Source organism: Leuciscus leuciscus (genome assembly GCF_965113295.1).
Source record: "Leuciscus leuciscus genome assembly, chromosome: 14".
Lineage (NCBI taxonomy): Eukaryota > Metazoa > Chordata > Actinopteri > Cypriniformes > Leuciscidae > Leuciscus > Leuciscus leuciscus.
In genome coordinates this window covers 21,411,899-21,425,589 of record NC_138738.1, presented here as the reverse complement: position 1 = coordinate 21,425,589, position 13,691 = coordinate 21,411,899, and positions in this window count along the sequence as shown.

Sequence of the window (13,691 nt, the reverse complement as noted above, 5' to 3'; positions counted from 1 at the left end):
TCACAGAGACTGTAACATCATACATCAGTTTCTGTGAGGATTTATGCATCCCTACCAGGATTTACTTATCATTCAACAATGATAAACCATGGTTCACACCAAAACTCAGACAGCTTCGTCAGGTCAAAGAAGATGCCTACAGGAGTGGGGATAGGATCTTGTATAATCAGGCCAGGAACACATTGACAAAGGAGATTGAAGTGGCTAAGAAGAGCTATGCCAAAAAGCTGGAAAACCAGTTTTCCTCCAACGACCCTGCATCAGTGTGGAAAGGCCTGAAAGACATTACCAACTACAAGACACCATCCCCCAGCATCGACAGCAACAAGCATCTTGCGAACGAGCTGAATGTCTTTTACTGTAGATTTGAGACCCCCGATCAGACACCCCAAACCCGCCCTGACCATCTCTCTACACAGCCATCAACACCTCCAGCCATCCCCCTCCCCTCCCTCCCTGCACTTCAGATCAGTGAGGATAATGTGCGTCAGATCTTCAGGAAACAGAAGAGAAGGAAAGCACCAGGCCCAGACGGTGTTTCACCAGCCTGTCTGAAAACCTGCGCTGACCAGCTGGCCTCTATCTTCTCACTGATCTTCAACAGATCACTGGAGCAGTGCAAAGTCCCTTTCTGCTTTAAACGCTCCACCATCATCCCAATCCCGAAGAAACCAAAGATCACAGGACTCAATGACTACAGACCTGTTGCCTTAACATCTGTGGCCATGAAGTCATTCGAAAGACTGGTGTTAGCATATCTGAAGGACATCACTGGACCCTTGCTGGACCCCCTGCAGTTTGCCTACAGAGCAAACCGGTCTGTGGATGATGTGGTCAATATGGGACTGCATTACACCCTACAACATCTGGACAAACCAGGGACCTATGCAAGGATTCTGTTCGTGGACTTTAGTTCTGCCTTCAACACCATCGTCCCATCACTGCTCCAGACCAAACTGACCCAGCTCTCTGTCCCTAGCTCCATCTGTCAATGGATCACCAGCTTTCTGACAGACAGACAACAGCTAGTCAGAATGGGCAAAATCACGTCCGACAGCCGCACCATCAGCACCGGTGCTCCACAGGGATGTGTTCTCTCACCACTGCTCTTCTCCCTGTACACAAATGACTGCACCTCTAAAGACACCTCTGTCAAGCTCCTGAAGTTTGCAGACGACACTACTGTTATCGGACTCATCCGGAACGGTGACGAGTCTGCGTACAGACAGGAGGTGGAGCAGCTGGCTCTTTGGTGCAGTTATAACAACCTGGAGCTGAACACGCTCAAAACAGTGGAGATGATCGTGGACTTCAGGAGAAACCCCCCTGCACTCCCTTCACTCACCATCATGGACAGCACTGTGACTGCAGTAGAGTCATTCAGGTTCCTGGGCACCACCATCTCTCAGGATCTGAAGTGGGACACTCACATAGACTCTATTGTGAAGAAAGCCCAACAGAGACTGTACTTCCTGCGTCAGCTGAGGAAATTCAACCTGCCACAGGAGCTGCTCGTACAGTTCTACTCAGCTGTCATCCAGTCCATCCTCTGCACTTCCATCACCGTCTGGTTCGGCTCTGCTACCAAAACCGACCTCCGTAGACTACAGCGGATAGTTCGGACTGCTGAGCGAATCACTGGCACTACCCTTCCCACACTCAAAGTACTGCACTCATCCAGAGTGAGTAAAAGGGCTCGCAAAATCACTCTGGACCCGTCACACCCAGCACACTCTCTGTTTGAACTGTTACCGTCTGGTCGACGCTACAGAGCACCGAGCACAAAAACAACCAGACACAGGAAAAGTTTCTTTCCCCAGGCCATCTACCTCATGAACACTTAAATGTTCCCCTACTGTGGAACAAACATGTGCAATACTTCCCTCAGACATTTCATTATAGCACCTTATAACTTTATATATATTTATAATTTATAATCTTTTTATTTTATTTTTTTCTATATTTTTTTATCTTTTTTATTTTTATTTTTTTATTTTTATTTTATTTATACCTGTTACTTGTCACTTGTCTTGTCACTTGTATTGTATGTGTACTGGAAGCTACTGTCACCAAGACAAATTCCTCGTATGCGCAAGCATACTTGGCAATAAAGCTCTTTCTGATTCTGATTCTGATTCTGATTCTGATAGTAGAATTTAGAGATTTTGATACATTTGTTATACTATGATTTTTGTGCTGATTTTTATCCCACTATTAACGTGAATAACCTTCCTCCTTTGTACTTAATTTAGGCACTTTTGTCATTTATAATGTCATCTGGCCCATTGTGTCTTGTTGTTTTGTTGTATGTTGTTTACATACTGTTGTTCTTGTAAAACTAATAAAACAACATTGAGAGATAAAAAGTTATCAAAAACTACTTTGATAGTCAAAGCATTGCAGTTAATTAATTTCGTACAATAGCTAACATGTTCTTTAAGGGTATGTTTACATGGCAATGATGTCCTACAAACGGAAAAGTTTTTCCTTTGCGTTTTTCACATTGTCGCAACATTTCGCTGTTGTCAAAATTATCCCTGTTCACACAGACTAAAAACGCTGTATTATGCATGCCAGGCCTATAGTTGCCGATTTCACTTTTTAAGAGGAACATGTTCAGTCTAGTAGTTTTCACAAATTTGCATTTTTGTAGTGTATAAAGATGATAAAGGTATCATTTTCACAAACTCACACTTTGAAACCCATTTTCAAACACGATATCTGTAAGGATACATGGCAGTTGTGTCACCTATTTGTCTACACAAGCACAGTCCTATCGCCGCTTGCAGGTCAAAATGACCCGAAACCAAAAATTATACCTTTTTTTTCTTTTCAGAAAGCTTATTTCATTTCATTTTGATAATATCTTTTCTATTTTTTAATGCAGTTTTGTTGTAATTTTTTTTTGGTCATTTTTTTATTTTATTTACCTTTAAATGACTATTTTATCAAGAAATAAATAAATAATAATTTAAGCACATTCTACACATTCTTTCAACTTAAATTCAAAATAACAAAATTTCATGCATAACCCTTTTAATTCAGCTCAAAATATCTTACATTGGGTGTCTTTGCCGACCTCTTCTGAAAAAAAAATATATATATATAACATATTTCACGACTCTAGCCACTAGATGGCCTTATAGCTCTATATAGAGCAAATGAGCTGTTCCGCTGGGTCCTAAAGTAATTTCTCTTCAGTATGCATTTAGATACACATGTAGACATTATAAAATAAATTTTTGGTAAAGTTTTAGCATTTTAGTTAGAATTTTGAGCATTTTTAGGTTTTCTATGTGTACTGAAGCATTCCTCGCATTCCATTCATTCCTAAAGGGGTCAAACTCCTCGATTCCAGTCAAATTATTTGTGTGTGTTTTCGTGGTTCAAGTGTAACAAAAGTCTTAAGGTCTTGGACCACTCCGATGAACACTTCATTATTTATTTATTTTAATGAGTTTTGGGCTAAATGAGTCGAGGGAAGGATGAGAGCATTTTAAAACATACTGCTGACAAAAATATAACAAGAAAAAGTAATAACTTTTTCTTTCTTTCTTTTTCCTTAGTCACGTCAGGTGAAGACAATTTCACATGAGCTTGATTATTAGGTAATTCAGAACACAGCCACATACCCAGTTATAAAAGGGTGTGCACTGCACACACCTATGCAGTTAGTTATTCCAAGTTTTTTTTTATTAATTATTTTCACTGAAATGTGTCAGGGTGTGTAGATTTTTATGTAGCATTAAGATACAATTGCACAACAGGAGCAGTAGAGTCTTGAACCTCCACGCACGCACACACACACACACACACACACACACACACACACACACACACACACACACACACACACACACACACACCTATCAGCAACACATACTCTAGGACTATTTAAAACCATGACAGAGAAGGCAGGGTTCAGTTAATAGTTTAAAGGACCATTTTAGTCTATAACTAGGCTTCAGAAATACTTTTAGAGTAAAATTCCGGGACAGGCTGGCTTTTAAAAGAGTGCATTTTGATACACTTGATACTATAGGCTAATGATGTCTATAGACAGAGCAGAAACTATCCTCATAAAGGGTAAACAGGGCAGATCTGAATGAATGTGAACACCAGGGGCAAAGTCTGAATGTGAACTAATGTGCGACTCTCTCTCTCTCCCTCTCTTTCTCAAGGAAAGCATTAAGTTACAAGATTCTAGATACTGTGCCTTCAAGGCATTTGAACATAACTAAATAGCTGTGAGCAATCTTGCTGAAAAGTGGACGACAGGATTCGTATCCTGTTTATCTGAATGTTTAAATGCATAATGTTTAAAAGTGTTATTGCCAGTTAGTAGGTTTAGTGTTATTGCCATTTTTTTTCCTGCAAAAAGGAAAACAAAGTAAAAACAAATGACTTTTCTGATCTAACAAAACTCCTTTTGACAATTAAAAACATTCTGCATACTTGCGAAACAAGTTGGTGGAATTGTTGACAGGTGATTCACCTGTCTCCTCCTACTCTAAGCCCCTCCCACTTCCACCACAGACACATGAAGGCATAGAGCAGACTTTTGAATTAGTGATGAGGAAGTCTACTTATTTATTTCCGTGAATCGGTTCTTCTGAACAGTTCGTTTTATAGAATCAATTTAGAACGATTCAGTGGTTCAGTCCTATCCTGACCTATAGCGTGGCATCTATGTATGCTCCAAAATGTTTTGAACAAACGAGTTGTTTATAAAGGTGTTCAGTGTCCCAGTTTACTTTGTAGCAACAATGATTGAGCTCATGAAAGTCAATTAGAATCTGCTACATTTTTTATTTTTTTATTCCGAATGCGTTTGCTATCACTTGTTCTCGGTTCAATTCGAAGTCGGTGCTGTTAACCCCCATCAATGCAAAATGTCTGCGATTTGGTTGACTCGGGGATGCAGTTCAATTTGTTCAGACAAACTCACCTGTTGATGATCTTCAGTATAAAGCAAAATAAACGATTCCACTCTACACTTAAAGAAAATATCTCTCAAAGAAGTTGTCTACTACACTATGTTGTAGGGGCGTGCCATTGTGTAAGTTGGTCGAAACTCACCTTAAACTCCACCGACAGCTGAGGCGTGTAATCGAGCGTCCAGAGCGCCCTCACTAGTGACGCCAGCTTCTCCGTCACCTCCCCCCTGACCTCCTCGCTCTTCGTCACCCCGTTGATCCTCCGCTCATATAATTCACATTTATACTGCTCCAGACCCAGATACTCTGCCAGAAGTTCCGTGTTACTCAGGCACTGCACCACGGCGTTCATGAAACAGGTGTTTCCGTGATTCTTCAGACCCTGAACTCCCGGAGTTTTCTCGCCGTAGCACCAGGACAGTCTTTCCTTCACAGATCCATAAGATGATGCGGGCGCAACTGTCTTCCTCGTCGAGTTCTCTCTGTAATTCCCAGAGTTGTGGGCGCTCAGAGTGTCCCCAAACCCCCCCATCATCATCCTCTCCCGCGTCCGGCTGGTCCGCGTCCCCCAAGTGTGCTAAAGTGCCCAAAGTTTTGACAATACTGCTCATAAAATTTCCAAGCGATCTCAACGATTTCCTTCTGAACAGCTTCTGAGACTTGTGCGTTTTGTTCTTGCGCTTGGTTGATTTGGCTTTGATTGTTTGTTTCCTGGTTTCCCTCGGCGAATCCATGTTTAGTCTGTTGTTTCACCCAAACCGATCAGAAGTCAGTAAGAAAAACAAGTACACTACGGTGTGAAGACACGGCGTCCTGTGCGTCTCGAAATTCTTCATCACTAAACCACCACGACGATGAAAAACAGACTCCAAAAGCACCGGTGTCGGCGCCAAGGCTCATGATGACTAACGCGGTCCCGACATTCCCTATCGCTGATCTCAGCTGCGCTGGTTTCGCTTTATCCATGTCGCTTTCGCACCTGAAATGACACTGGGCTTAACTCCATTCAGCCACAACTCTTGTTCTTTACACCACACCTACATGCGTGCTTGTGTGTGGATGTCCATTACTGGCTGTTTTCTCCGCTCTCTTTTCTGGCTTCTGGCTGGAGTATGGGTCTGAATGGTGGATACACGGCTTTCTACCCTCCCACTATGAATCTTATTAGCCTGGTTTACTTTGAACATGTATTGGGAGAAGTGAACGTGACCAATGAATAGCCCGAAGATGGAAGTCCATCTACACCTGTATTTACCTGCTTCATCGCTGCTCAATATCCTCTCCAAACACAAACATTGCTGTATGTATTCCGTATTTAAAGTCTCCCTTAAATCTAATCTTTTATCACCAAAATTACATATTTAAACGTTTTTCCTGTAAAAAAAAAAAAAAACTCTTCATGCCTTAAGCTTGAATGTTACACTACACCCTTGCTTCATTTAGTATTTAACATTTCATTTAATATTCAACAATAATATTGATCTACCTGCATTGACACCATTATGAGAACGTACTCGGTTACTAACGTAACCTCGGTTCTCTCTAGAAGAGGGAACGAGTACTGCGTAAGATATCTTACGCTAGGGGAAAATCCTTTTCCGCGAGATATTGAAGCCAAAAATTATCCTTAATTTTTAATAATGCAAAACGCGTTGCGGCAGCATGCAGACATAGGCGAGACAGCTTGCGCGCCTATTGGCTGCTCTGCGGCAACTGCAGCAGCCTATCGAGCGAGGCCTGGCGTGACGCCAGACCCAATCAGGGTGCTTCGCGCCCGCTGCGTCACGTCCCGCCGAAACGGGCGTGGTCTAGGCCTATAAATACCGCTCGCAGGCAGCTATTATCTGGTTTTTCATCATCGAAGCAACCAGAGCGTGTGCATGCATGGCAAGATACGCAGTACTCGTTCCCTCTTCTAGAGAGAACCGAGGTTACGTTAGTGACCGAGTACGTTCTCTTACGAGAGGTCTCTCGTACTGCGTAAGATATCTTACGCTAGGGGACCCAATGCAAAACGCCGTGCATGCTGAGATCTGACACCAAAGACCCAAGGGCGAAAGCCCGGGGTTCATATAGTGCACAATCACCCAGGGAACTCACAGGGAGTCCGGGAAGAGGGAGGGGCGAAGCCGCGCTCTTCCACATATGGTAGCGTCGCTTAGACGCGAATTTCATCATACAGACAGGGCCTGAACTGATGAGAAAATGTGGGTCTTACACAGTTTGCCCAGGCACGTCTCGTGCTACTGCTTTCCACTGTCGATCATTGAGCTGTGCTCAGCAGACGCAGCATTCTGAGTTGATAGCATCAAGTCAGATAATACTGGTTAACTTAGACCGACAGCAGCCTGGCCTGCAGGGCGGGAACCTCTAGGTTGTAGAACCTTATAAATAAAGACGGGGAGGCCCAGCCTGCCGCCGTACAAATATCTTGCAAGGCAATCCCACTTGACCAGGCCCACGAAGAGGCCACGCCTCTCGTGGAGTGCGCTCTGACACCCAGCGGGCACTGCATGCCCTTGGAGGCATATGCCAGCGCTATAGCGTCAACTATCCATCTGGATAGGCTCTGTTTCGACGCGGCTAGTCCCTTAGAACGCCCGCTAAACGAAACAAAGAGCTGCTCCGTCTGTCTGAAGACAGACGAGCGAGACACATAAGCTCGTAATGCCCTGACCGGGCAAAGGAGGCCCGCGTCCCTTTCCTCATCAGGGACCGGTAGGGCTGACAGGGAGATAACCTGCGCCCTAAACGGTGTGTTGAGGGATTTCGGAACATAACCGTGCTTAGGTTTGAGTATAACTCTTGAGTCATTAGGCCCAAATTCCATGCACGTCGCGCTCACAGAGAGCGCGTGTAAGTCCCCTATGCGCTTCACTGAAGCGAGAGCCAGCAGAAACACAGTCTTGAAAGACAGATGTTTCAGATCAATTGACTGTAAAGGCTCGAATGGTGCACCTTTCATGGCTTCCAGAACCGTAGAAAGGTCCCATACGGGGACTGAGGGGGGTCTGGGAGGATTCAGTCTCTTAGCTCCTCTAAGGAAGCGGATGACCAACTCGTTCCTTCCTATTGACTGACCAAGCGTTGTTCCTGAGAACGCTGCTATAGCCGCCACATAAACTTTGAGCGTGGAAGGGGCCCTGCCCTTATCCAACAGCTCTTGTAGGAAGGAAAGCACCTCCGTCACTCCACAGTCTGTGGGTGACACGCCACGGGCTGTGCACCAGCCCGAAAACACTGACCATTTCGAGGAGTAGAGCCGTCTCGTAGACGGAGCTCTAGCTTGCGTGATCGTGTCTAATACTCCTTTAGGGAGTTCAACATGTACCCGTTGATGGCCCAGACATGAAGGGACCACAATTCCGGGTGAGGATGCCAGATCGAGCCGTGGGCCTGAGAGAGGAGGTCTCTCCTCACTGGTACTGGCCACGGGGCAGTGCTTGCTAACTGCATCACGACTGGGAACCAAGGTTGGTTTTCCCAGAACGGTGCCACCAGCAGTACTGAGCATCCTTCTTCCCTGATCCGTTCTATCACCTGAGGCAGGAGAGAGGCGGGGGGAAAAGCATAAAGCGGAAAAAAGATTTATGTAGGACACGTTGTCCGAGCGGACCAGGACGTGGCGTCCTTTTACTTGGGGACAAAAAATGCGTCAGCGCGTTGTCTACTGCCAGCATTTCGAGGCAGTTTATGTGCAGGAGCTTCTCCCGTTCCGACCACTGGCCGAAGAACGGTCTGCCCTCGAGCAGCGCTCCCCATCCCGAGGTGGACGCGTCCGTGGACACCACTTTCACCCTCGAGGAAGTCCCCAGGCTTACACCTGACTGGTACCAGTCGTTTGCTCTCCAAGGTTTCAGAGCTGTGACGCACTTCTGATTGACCTTGAGGCGAATCAAACCGGATGCCCACGCTTGGCGTGGGACTCTCGCTTTCAGCCAAAACTGCAGTGGGCGCATGCGGAGCAGGCCCAGCTGGAGTACTGATGATGCTGAGGCCACGAGACCCAGCATCTTCTGAAATTTCTTGAGCGGGACAGACGCGCCGCAGCGGAACGAGTTCGCTGTGCGTTGAATGTCTACCGCGCGCTGTGGCATTAGCCGCGCTATCATGGACAGCGAGTCCAACTCTGTGCCCAGGAAAGATATCTTCTGACTGGGTGACAGAGAGCTCTTCGCCCAATTGACACTGAGACCCAAATTCTCGAGGTGATCGAGTAAAACGGTCGTGTGTTCTATGAGCACTGAGCGCGATTGCGCAAGAATCAGCCAATCGTCCAAATGGTTCAGTACTCGCACGCCTCTCGTTCTGGGGGGGTGCGAGCGCCGCATCCATGCACTTCGTTAATGTACGGGGTGCCAGGGATAAGCCGAACGGCAGGACTGTGTACTGATATGCCTGGCCCTCGAAGGCGAATCTCAAATATCGCCTGTGACGTGACGCTATCTGTATTTGAAAATACGCGTCTTTCAGATCTATTGACACAAACCAATCTCCTTGGCGAACCTGCGCGAGGATTTGTCTGGTCGTGAGCATCCTGAACCGTCGCTTCACAAGCACTCTGTTCAGTTGCCTTAGATCTAGTATGGGTCTGAGACCCCCGTCTTTTTTCGGTACCAGGAAGTATCTGCTTTATAGCCCTCCTTCGCTCTGAACTTGAGAGAGAGGCTCTATGGCCCCTTTGTTCAATAGTTTCGCCACTTCGGCTCGAAGTAAATGTGCTACTTCTGTTTTACCGTGGTCTCGACGTGCGCCGTATAGAGGCGAGGGCGTCGGCGAAACTGCAGCGAATAGCCTCTTTTTATAATGTTTAGCACCCACTTCGAAACCCCAGGCAGCTTTGCCCATGCATCTGCATGAATAGCTAGGGGTTGAATACGAAGCGTGCTCCGTTCGCTCAGCGATGGAGAGGCTTCGGTGTGCTGTAACACAAGCGTCGCGCTCGTGACATTTGAGGCAGGGGCGCGCTGATAACAGCGGGCAGATTACCCGCGCTCGACTCCTCTGCGGCGGTCAACCGAGAGGGGGAGGGCTGGGCGAGTCCCGTAGGAACTGTCATGCCTGTGCGTGGATGTGGGCGCGGGATAGCGGGCACATTTACCACACCGAAAGCATTGATCGCTTGAGTGAAGCGAATGCACGTTGGTTTCGTTTTTACAGAAAACGTGAGACATGCATAACGTAGTGTTTGTGGGCACTGGGTAGTGGGCACATTTACCACGTTTGATGCGCAATCGATCTGAGTCGATTTATGTGCGCGAGCCCTGTGTGACGGGCTGTGCTTGTGTGTAGAGATGGGCACTGGGCAGTGGGCATTCTTTCTACACATAAAACACCATCGGCCGTGGCCGGGACACCAGAAAATTCACACTTATGGGATTTATCTGGGTAGCCGTAAAAGCGGCGTTTGTGTGCAGGCAAGCGTGCTGCGTCGCCGACTTGTTTACTGCAGACTACACTGGAACAGTCACATTTACTGGAACTGAACGAGCGAGAAGTTGCCATAGAAACAGAGAGCGTCAACGTGCATTACAACAGGCTCGTTCACTGCAATATTGACATTTCCAGTCGCCTGAATTTCAGAGGGGAATGAGAAATGTATAGGAGATGGAGGTCGGTCCGTCCGCAGCGGGACCAGAAAACTCTCTTTTCTCCTTACGCCAGTGACGCACGGAACACCATAGAAACGGTGTTTGGGTGCAGGCGAGCGGGTTGTACAACGCGCTCGTTGGCTGCAAAATACACATCTGCAGTCGCCTTTTCAGGGAACTGACAGAGCGAGCATTTGACGGCATAATTTTATCTGCCGGTAGACCCGGGATCGAACGCGGGTCTCTCGCGCGCAAAAACCTGAGAGTCTGCCACTGGGCCACAGAGGGAGACACATTGTAACTCAGTTAGCGCGAGTATTATCAGAGAGCGTCAACGTGCTGGCGTTTGTTTGCAGGCATGCGTGCATTACAACAGGCTCGTTCACTGCAATACTGACATTTCCAGTCGCCCGAACTTCAGAGGGGAATGAGAAATGTACGAGAAAAAGGAGGTCGGTCCGTCCGCGGCGGGACCAGAAACGCTCTCTTTTCTCCTTACGCCAGTGACGCACGGAAACCATAGAAACGGTGTTTGGGTGCAGGCGAGCGGGTTGTACAACGCGCTCGTTGGGTGCAAAATGCACATCTGCAGTCGCCTTCAGGGAACTGACAGAGCGAAGCATTGGCGGCATACATTTAACTGCCGCTAGACCGGGATTCGAACACCGGTCTCTCGTGAGGAAAACCTATGATTCCGCCACTGAGCCACAGGGGGGAACACAAAGGCTTTCGGATGCACGAGCATATAAGAGCGTCAACATGTTTTCTTCGGCGTTTGCTTGCAGGCGCGCTTGTATTAAAACAAGCTCGTTTGCTGCAATATTGATATTTCCAGTCGCATGATCAGGGAACTGGGAAATATATGAGAAATTGAAGGTCAGTCCATCCTCGGAGGGACTAAAAACACTCCATTCTCCTTTCGCCGGTGAGTGACGCATGAATGGGGCGCAGAGGCAGGGTAGCTTTCTTATAACGTAAAGAAAAACTAACCCCGACCGTCCGCTTCCAGCCTCCCTTGTGAGCGGCGCGGTTTGCGCGGCTTGAACAGAGGGAGAGAGAAAGCTAGCCCCGTGACCGCCCGCTCCTGACATCCCCTGTGAGCGGCGCGGTTTGCGCGGCGGAGGAGCAGTCTCGGAGAAGGATGCCAGGTGAGTCCTCAGAGTCACCATAGGCAGTAACTAGCTCGCAGTGAGGGCAGTCGCCGTCAGCGAGCGCGAGAGCTGCGTGATCCTCAGGAAAAAGGGGCGTCTTCAAAAAGACGCCCAGCTCTTTTAGTGCAATGAGAGTGTGTGTCGCGGCGGCGAGCACACACACACACATAAACACAGTAGCAGAGAAAGGATATAACGCCGGAAAGCGCAGCAGGAAGGCAAGGAAGGCGGCGCGGCCAGCGACTTCAGTGACTCGTCCCGCTGAAGGTGCTCTCTCTCAGACGGCGCGGCTTCTTCTCCAGCTCCAGCGATGCGTGTGCTTCGCTTGAAGGATGAAAAATCAGATAATAGCTGCCTGCGAGCGGTATTTATAGGCCTAGACCACGCCCGTTTCGGCGGGACGTGACGTAGCGGGCGCGAAGCACCCTGATTGGGTCTGGCGTCACGCCAGGCCTCGCTCGATAGGCTGCTGCAGTTGCGGCAGAGCAGCCAATAGGCGCGCGAGCTGTCTCGCCTATGTCTGCATGCTGCCGCAACGCGTTTTGCATTATTAAAAATTAAGGATAATTTTTGGCTTCAATATCTCGCGGAAAAGGATTTTCCCCTAGCGTAAGATATCTTACGCAGTACGAGAGACCTCTCGTAAGAGAACTGAATTGAGCTGGACGATGACATTACGTTTTTCTCCAGAGCTGCTAATATACAAATAAACTAAATTAATAACTTTTTTTACAACAAAAATGAAACATCACTGAACTTACATAAGCTGGACTGTGAGGCTATTTTCTTATGGAACTTTTTTGGATTACTTTCCTGTTATCTCTGTAAAGCTGCTTAGAAACAAGCTGTATTGTAAAAAAGCCCTATATAAATAAATGTGACTTAGTGGTAATATGCTAATTACCCCCGCCTCACTCACTCACACCAGCTCAGAGATCCACTCGGTCAACTTGAGAAAAACTGCACAATCTGTATCACTCTTTACAACGTCGGACACATAACGTTAATTCATATGATTAGCCTTTTGCTTGACAATGTTATCAAACAGCTAATAATGTGTTGCTTATGTCACACAAACCATGTTTCCGTTCGCCATCTTGGAGTCAGACCGCTGCCTCGTTATATGGCTAAATCTACCTGATTTTTCATTTGCTCATGTTAAAAATACTGCATAGACATATAAACAACATTAAAAACTTGATTTTCACACTTTAAATGTGGAGTTAATGTTCACATTCCGATTAAACCTTTCTTAAAGAGGTCATCGGATGCAAAATTCACTTTTATATTGTGTTTGCATATAAATGTGTCTTTGCAGTGTGTGGACACAACCACCATACAATGACATTTTTTTAAATCCTCAATAAGTCTAAACAAACACTCTCAATAATCAAGCCGTTTGGATTTTCTGAGCAATATGACATCATATTGCAATGGATGACAGTACGAAGGTCACGTGATTCCATAATGACCTTCATTTGGACATACTCATATATTCAGATTTCCTGAAACTGGAATCATTTTGATCCTGTAAATGTAGATGACAATACATATTCCGAGGTTCATCTGTTCATTTATTCATTTAAAATAAAATAAATACCCTTGTGTGTGAGTAAACTAATGACCAAGGTGCCAAGATGACTTAAATGATTTAAAATAAGACATTCCAGCATTAAAATGTCAAATCAACAAAAAATCTAAATGTTTCTTATTTTAATTCACCTCCTTAACAGCTTGCTTTTTTGAAGAAGAAGATGAGGAATAAGAAGAACCAGGGATCCTACTGTCTTGAAAAAGATTAATATTTAAAGTGTAATTTCTAGATCATGTCATGTAAATTAATAAAATCATAAAACTCCATGGGCATTTTAATAATTAATATATGTTTTCTAGTTATATCAAGCTGTAAAATATTGTAGAAAGTTGTAGTTGTAGAAATCAGGTAGAAAGTTAAATTGCAATAAATTGCAGAAAAAATAAATAAATAAAAATGAAAAAGTTATTGGGGCTCG